We start from the raw sequence: 8,205 nt of genomic DNA on the forward strand, positions 1-8,205 counted from the left end.
CCCGCGCCCCCCCCCCCCGCGTCCCCTCCCCCGCCATTGCGATTGTCACAGTCAATATTTAATGTCTCCGGACGCGCCCGTCGGACAAAAGAAGGGGGGAGTCGTTGCCCTCCGGGTTCCCCCATCCCAGACACCCTATCGGGGGGGTTGGAGAGAGGGAAGGAGGAAGAGACAAGGGGGGAGAAACACAAACAGCTCCCAGCCTGCCCCCCCCCGACTCCGACCCCCCAGACTGGGCCCCACCTCCCGACTCCCCCCCAGTCCCTGGGCCCCCCCACCTCGATCTCCCGCATTTACCTCCCCGCGCTCTCCCAGACCCCCCGGCCCCGCGCTCCCCACTTTCCCCCCAGCCCAGATCCCCCCACTGAGCCCCTGAGCTCCCCTGACCCCCCTAATCCTCCCGCAGGTTCCCCCCCAGAGCTGAAGAGACACCAGGGGAATGTGGAAGTGGGGGAAGGAGATTCGGGGGGACCCCCGTCCCCGCTCTCCAACACCCACAGACGCCCCCCAGGGACTTACCTGGGCCTGGGGCCCCTGGGTCGGTGGGGGGAGCAGGGGCAGGAACCGGGGCGGGGGGGACGGGAGAGGAGCGGGAGCCGCTGCCTGGACACGAGCGAAGGATGCGGAGACGGAGCTGAGTCCTGCCCCCCCGGACCCCTCCGCCCGCCTCCTTCCCTCCGGCCCCCCGAGCCGCCTGCTGCGGGGGAGAGATAAGAGACCCCCCAACCCCCTTCCGCGTCTTCCTCTGTCCCCCCCAGCCCTGCTGGTGCCCCTCACTCCCGACCCGCAGCCCCCTGCCAGCCCAGCCCTGCCCCCCCCGTACCCCTCACTCCTGACCCGCAGCCCCCTGCCAGCCCAGCCCTGGGGCCCCCCGCTGGTACCCCTCACTCCCGACCCGCAGCCCCCTGCCAGCCCAGCCCTGGGGCCCCCCGCTGGTACCCCTTACTACCGACCCTGCTAGCCCAGCCCTGCCCCCCTCCACCTCCCCAGCCCTGCCGGTGCCCCTCACTCCCGATAGCCCAGCCCTGCCGCTCCTGCCCCCCTTTTCCCAGCTCTGGGCGAGCATCACTTGCCCTCCGCAGTGGCTGGGAACCGGAAAATGTGATTGTTTTTAATGAGCTGTTGAATTTTTAAGTGGGGTGTGGGGGGGGAGATTTATGGGGAGCAGGGACAGGGGTGACCCAGCGGGGGGACACTCAACTCCCTTGGGAGCCCTCCCAGCACTCCTCTTATCCCCAGCTGGGCCCCCCGGAGTCACAACCGGGAAAGTTTGTGAAAGCCAAATTGATACAGTCCCTGGCCGCCTTCAGCCCTGGCCTACAAAGAACCCAGCGCCCGGGTGAGGGGCACCAGGAGGGCTGGGGTTGGGGGCAGAGCTGGGCTAGCAGGGGCCGTGGGTCAGGAGTGAGGGGCACTATGGGGTAGAGTTTTGTTAATGGCCTTATGGGCCGCAGGCGACCATCTAGGAGGGAGTTGGGGTTAGTACTTTGGGCCAGAGGAATTGGGGGAGGGATGTTGTTCCCCTAGTCCCTGGGCCCCTCCTGCAGTGGGGCAGATAAGGGCAGGTAGGCCCGGGGGGCAGAGTGGGGCAGTGAATTCTAGGTTGTGGGGCTTAGCATTAGAGAGACGGGGGTCAAAGGTCATGGGGCCAAAAAGCACCAGTGTTCTTCCCTCCTGCAGCTGGTGCCAGGGGGGTTGGAGTGCCCCCCATGTATGGGGCAGGGGCCTCCCCCACTTGTCTCCCCCTCACTAGGCCAGGGCAACCTTTCTCCAGGCTGTAGCAATTCTTAGAGGGAGTCTCAGGCTGGTATCTGAAGCCCCCTTCCCACGAGGAGGCTCAACCTCCTTTTCTTGTGCCCCCATCCAACCCCCCCACAAGACAGCTCACCAAACCTCTCATTTTTCACACTAAAAATTATTTTTTCAGCATCAGGCGAGAAAACATTTGCTCTTCTCCTCTGCTGACCCGGCAAAAATTAAGAACTCAGCCCGTTCCCCTCCCTCGTAGCAGGTTTCATTTATTCCTTTTTCCTTTGAAAACCTCCAACTATAGTCAGAACCCTACAAACCAAGACCAGCGCCGTTTCTCTGCTTCTTTTATTTTCCAAGCAAAAAGAAAACAGATAAAAGCAGAGGAAAAAGGAAGTGACCAAAAAATGGTGCCCCCCCCTTTTCAAGGTTTTTAGCCTGGCGAAAGCTGGATAAAGGGGCCTGTTCTCTCATGTCTAGAGCAGTTTTCCCCCTTCGAAAAGTGTTCAATTAGAGCGACCCCTCCCCTCCCCGTTTTCATATTTCTGCCACCACCTCCTGGGAAAAACAGAACAAAAAGACTAAGAATGGTCACAATTTTGCCATTCTCTGAAATCTTAATTCTTGGAACCCTCAAAAAATAAATACCACTTAAAAAAAAATATCAAAGCCGTGTGAGAGATCCTCCAGGGAAAAGCAACCAAAAAAGTCCCCCATTTTTCTCCTTTCTAGAATTTTGCGTGCGCTGGTTTTGAAGCCTGGGAAGGGGGCGGCCCAATCTTAATGGCACTTGGGCGCGGTTTGAGGCGAGGAGAAAGTGGTTACCGACCTTGCAGATGTGACGCTCACGTCAGTTCCATGTTAGGCGTGTGCCACAGGCACCATGGTTGGAGATTTTCCCCTAGTGGTACCCTGGAGGCCAGTCCTGGTGCCCCCTGGACCCCTGCGCTCATGCACCCGTAGAAGGGGTCCCACCAGCCCTGTACCCTTCAGTTCCTCGTCAGCGACTGAGCCAGCGAGGATGGAGGGCGGGTCCGGACTGGACGTGAGCAACATCTCGAAGAACAAGTTACGAAGGTCAATCAGCGTCTTTTCTCCGAGTGCTGGCTCCCATCCATTCCACAACAGGTGACTCCCAAGGAGTGTCCCCGGACCTCTCTCCCAACGCTGGCATCGCCTGGGCCTGCTGGGTGAGGGTATAGCGGGCTGCGAGGGGACAGACCGATGCCCACTCTGCGGCCCGGCAGATGTCCTGAATTGGTACTGGCGCGAGGAACGCTGTGACAATGACCCGAGGGAAACGTTTGTCTGCCTGTAACATACCCAGCTCCAGGGGGGTATCCAGTCCGTGATCCTCTGAGATGACACCAGCAGACCCTTTGTCCTGTCTGCCACCAAAGAGCTGCGTTGACAGCAACGTTCCTCAGCCGAATCCCGAGGAAGAAGACAGGCAGAAAAATGTCCTGGTTGTTAGGGAGCTGGGACACCACCTTCATCAGGAAGGCTGGGTTAGGACACAGACAGACCTTGTCCTCAAAGGACAATCAGAAGTGGGGGCTCTGATTTTGGGAGGCCACCTTCCATGAGCAGCAGAAGCTGGGAACAAGATGCCAACAGCTTGAAGAGGGGGCCCCCCAGCAGCTTTGACAGCACCAGACTCAGGTCCCACGGGGGAATTGGGTCATGGACCTGACGGCGGAGCCTTTCCAGACCTTTAAGGAACTTGACCATCATCTCATGCAAGAAGTCGGATTTCCCGCAGAGCGGAGGGTGGAAGGCCAAGATGGCTGCCAGGTGGACTTTGATGCATGATAGGGCCAGATCTTGGTGCTTCGGGTGGAGCAAGACTGGGTGCAGAGAGGACTGAGATGGGGACAGACCCCAATCCAAGGCCCAACATGTGGTAATGCTTCCACTTGGCCACACATCGCCCTGGGAGAGGGTTTTCTGCTACCCAGTAAGACTTGCTGGACCTGCTCCAAGGAGGCCCTCCTCAGGGTTCAGCCATCGAGCAGCCAAGCCATCAGATGCAGGGACACGAGGTTTGGATGAAGCAACCGACCGCTGTTCTGCGAGAGCGAGTCCAGGAATAGTGGGAGCTCGAACAAGGCCGCCACCGACAGGTCCAGAAACATGCCAAGCCACTGGGGCTCTCAGAATAACCCTCGCCCTGTCTCTCTTGGTCTTTAAGAGGACGCTGTGGACCAAGCGTGTCGGTGGGAAGGTGTACAGCAGTCACCCCCGCCCACAAGAACAGACGACGTCGGATGCTGAGCCTGTGCATTGAGCAAACCTGCTGCCATTTCCTGTTCCATCTGGAGGGGAACAGGTCCACCAAGGAGTCCCCACCTCTGAAAGACAGCGCTGATGACCTCTGGGAGGAGGGACCACTTGTGGGGAGAGGAGAAGGGCCTGCTGAGGTGATCCGCCCCTGCGCGTCCTGGGGGTGGTGCGACGCCTCGAGGCGAACAGCGTGTTCCACGCAGAAACCCCATAACCGAAGAGCCTCCCAGCACAGAGCAGCACAGCGAGCTCTGCCTTACTTGTTGGAACCAGGCCTCCGGCAGGTGGTCCCTGGCCCAAGTGGAGTCAAGCACCGCTCCTACAAACTCTATCCTCTGAACCAGTATCAGAGCTGATTGCTGTTTGTTTATAAGCAGATCCAGCTCCCGACAGGTGGCCCATACCATGCTGTGTTGGACCTGAGCCTGTGAATGGCCTTGGACTGCCCGTCAAGGTATGGGCAGACCTGTAAGCCCCGACATTTCAGGGAAGCTGCCACCACCGCTATGTGGTTTGTGGAAACTCTTGGGGCTGACAAGAGACCGCAGGGGAGTGCAGTGAATTGGTACGGGTGCTGCTCCAGCACGAACCGGAGGAATCACCCGTGCCCACAGAAGATGGGAGATATGGAAATAAGTGTCCTTTAAATCAGCAGCTCTCAACCTTTCCAGACTACTGTTCCCCTTTCAGGAGTCTGATTTGTCTTGCAAACCACAAGTTTCACCTCACTTAAATCACTTACAAAATCAGACAAAAATAAAAAAGCGTCACAGCACGCTAGTACTGAAAACCTGCTTCCTTTAAGAACATAATGGCCAGACCGGGTCAGACCCAAGGTCCATCTAGCTCAGTATCCTGTCTTCTGACAGTGGCCTACGCCAGGTGCCCCAGAGGGAATGAACAGAACAGGGTATCATCAAGTGATCCATTCCCAGCTTCTGGCAAACAGAGGCTAGGGATACCATCCCTGCCCATCCTGGCTAATAGCCATTGATGGACCCATCCTCCAAGAACTTATCTAGTTCTTTTTTGAACCCTGTTATAGTCTTGGCCTTCACAACATCCTCTGGCAAGGAGTTCCACAGGTTGACTGCGCATTGTGTGAAAAAATACTCTCTCATTGTTACCATATAATTATAAAATAAATCAACTGGAATGTAAACATGGTACTTACCTTTCAGTGTATAGTCTATAGAGCAGTATAACCAAGTTGTCGTCTGTATAAAATTGTAGTTTGTACTGACTTTACTAGTTCTGGCACTTACAGTCTCTCCCCTTTTTCTTGCAGGCCTTGCTCCTGGGAGACCCGAGAACCTGAGAGGTGGTTGTGGCTAGAAGTATCTCTGAGGCTCGGGGCGCGTAGAGAGCAGCGCGTGGCCCTGGAGTCCTTCAAGCCGTCCAGCTCAGGGTTCGTCTGCTCCACAGGAGAGGTCTGGGACTGACTGCTGAGCCTTGTAAGAAAGGCCCGAAGACCGCAGCCACAAACTGCCCCGCACAGACACAGCTGATGCCAAGGATCTGGTTGCCAAATCGGCCACGTCTAAGGCGGTCTTGCCTCCCTCCATGATGGCCAAGAGTTCCTGCCTCGATTCCCGGGATGGGGGTCTTGACGCTTGGCCACAGAGTCCCAAATATTAAAGTAGCGTCTCCCCAGCAACGCCCGCTGGTTGGAGATACGAAGTCATTGGCTGGCTGCCAAACACACCTTCCTACCAAACCAATCGAGTCTTTTCATATCCTTATTTTCAGGGGTGGTGCTTGTTCCTCCCTGTCTGCCCTGCTTGGTAGTGGCTGAAACCATCAGGGGCTGCTTCCTCCTCCACTGCGACAGATGGAAGCTCGGTACTAGGGACGGAGTCTGAATCCAGGTCCAGTACTGGGGTACTCCTCGGAGACCACTGAGGATGACATCTGGGAGTAAGGTCCACGGGTTCCAAGGGTTCCAATAAGGCCAATGTGCCGGCCAATGCCCAGGTGTCCAAGCACCTGCAGACAGATCTGCACTGAGGTCTGATGTGTACGACTGGTACCAGTGCCTCTTTGGGGGAGGGATGGATTAACCCTGGAGTCAGAAGACGATTCCTCCCTTGGGGACCATGGTGGAGCCATTGCTATGTCCACGTACTGGCGGTGATGGGGGGCCGGGGAGTGGCATCAAGCCCGAGAAAGGTGCTGCAACACCAGGGATATGTGTTGTGGCTCTGGGGACTGATGCCAAGAAACTGTTGCTCAGGAGGCTGGTGAACGGTGCTGTGAGGTCGGAGAGCTGCGTCGGGTTGGAGACCATGGTGGGCCCATGGGTGGGGAACTTCCCCTGGAAGGGGCTGGTTGAGGTTCCAGGACGTGGGGGGCACCGGGAGAGACTTTAAGCACCTCACTGCCTGGAACACCTCCAGGAATCAATGGAGCTTGTAGGTGGAAGGTGCCCCGACCGCTTCCAGGAGTCGGTGATGGGTCCTGGACCAGGCTTGGTGCCTGGGGGACCGTTGCTGCTGCAGCCCATGGTTCTGGGGAGGACAACTGGCCTGGCGTGGGTCTCACCTTGTCCTCCGAGGCACCAGGGAGCATCAGGTTTCTGCTCGCTGATTCTTGTGCCTCTTCCTTGGCATGGGAGATGGAGAGTGGTGAAAGGGAGTGCCGTGGTGCTCGGAGGGGCCCGGTGTACACCAAGGCCAATGTTCCTGGGCTAAGAGCCACTTCCAATAACGGGGCATTCAAGCGAACGTCCCTGTCCTCAGCTGTGCGGAGTTCTGCAGATCTTGCACCTGTCCTTGACGTGAGCTTCCCCGAAGCACTTTGAGCAGCTCGCATGCAGGTCGCTTGCTGGCCTGGGCTTACGGCAGGCAGCTCACGGTTGGAAAGCCAGGCACCCGAAGCGGGACACCGAACTAAGTAACTAAAGTAAAACTCTGAACTATACACAAGAGAAAAACTCCAAGAACAAGTCCAAGAACCACTAGGAAACTTGCAATCGCAAGAGATGTTCCGGCAACTGTCTCAGGCGGCAAGAAGGAATCGAAGGGTGCGGGGGCAGTGGTGCCCCTTTATACCAGTGCATGAGCGCAGGGCTCCAGGGGGCGCTAGGCCCAGCCCCTATGGATACCACTAGGGGAAAAATCTCCAGCAACCATCACACAGCACACACCTAACATGGAATGGATGCAAGCGTGTGTGTGAAAAAGCCCCTCCTCCCCAACCCTTTCTTCCAATTGTCAGTAATTTCATCCCAGTAAAGTATTTTCGCTCCTTCACAGATTTCACTGAGTTTTTTTAAAACTCACAAAGGGAGAGAATGAGGGAAAACCTACATTTTTAAACAGGCTGGCATTTTTTTAAATTAGCCTAAAAAATAAAACTTGTTTTAAAAAAAATTAGTCCCTTTTTAATCAATTTAAAATATTTTAAGATCTGTTTTCCCCAGCGGGCAGAGTAATTCCTCATTCAATGGGAACGTTATTTTTTCACCTGGGGAAGTGTTTGAAAAGGGCCACAATCCCCACTTCAATTGGTTTGCAGAGTGCAAAATTAAATCAACTTGGAGTGTAAAAGGGTTTTCTCTCCAAAGTGCGGGTTCTCTCTTCATGTCACAAGTTGGTATTTGTCCTAGGAAAACTGGAAAAACCTGCTAAAAATGGTTGCATTCCCTCCCCTTGAACAGTCTGTTTCCCCCCAATGTTGCCAAACAGCTGCAGCCGGCCCCAGGAGATCAGAGATGCAGCAGGCGAGGAAACGGCTAATCCCCCCATCTCTGGAAAAATCAAGGCCAGGTCCCTTGTTTCTCTTGGGGTTTTAAACCCTGCAAAGCTACAGAATTGGTCCATCACCTCGCCTGTTGCTTTGGGGCCATTTCAAACCTGTCAGCGTGTTTCCCGCTTGCGATATGTTTTTCTGGTTTAAAGTGTTTTTATCCTGGAAAATTACAAAGAAAACCACTGGGAAAAGGGCCTTTCCCCTCGTTTAACAACTGCAGCCTGGCTAACGAGTGACGACACTTTCAACTCCGCCAACCTTCCCCACTTTTTAACACTTTTACCAGATGAGAAATGCTGGGGTGTGTGTGAGAGAGAATTTGGGGTGGCAGGAGCAAAAACACCACTTGAAAAATACCATCTTCCTGGGGTTTTACAAAGGGATTTGGTTGATTTTCCCCCAAACACCCACTCACTTCTTCCG

The sequence above is a fragment of the Eretmochelys imbricata genome, unplaced genomic scaffold (assembly GCF_965152235.1).
Source record: "Eretmochelys imbricata isolate rEreImb1 unplaced genomic scaffold, rEreImb1.hap1 Scaffold_35, whole genome shotgun sequence".
Lineage (NCBI taxonomy): Eukaryota > Metazoa > Chordata > Testudines > Cheloniidae > Eretmochelys > Eretmochelys imbricata.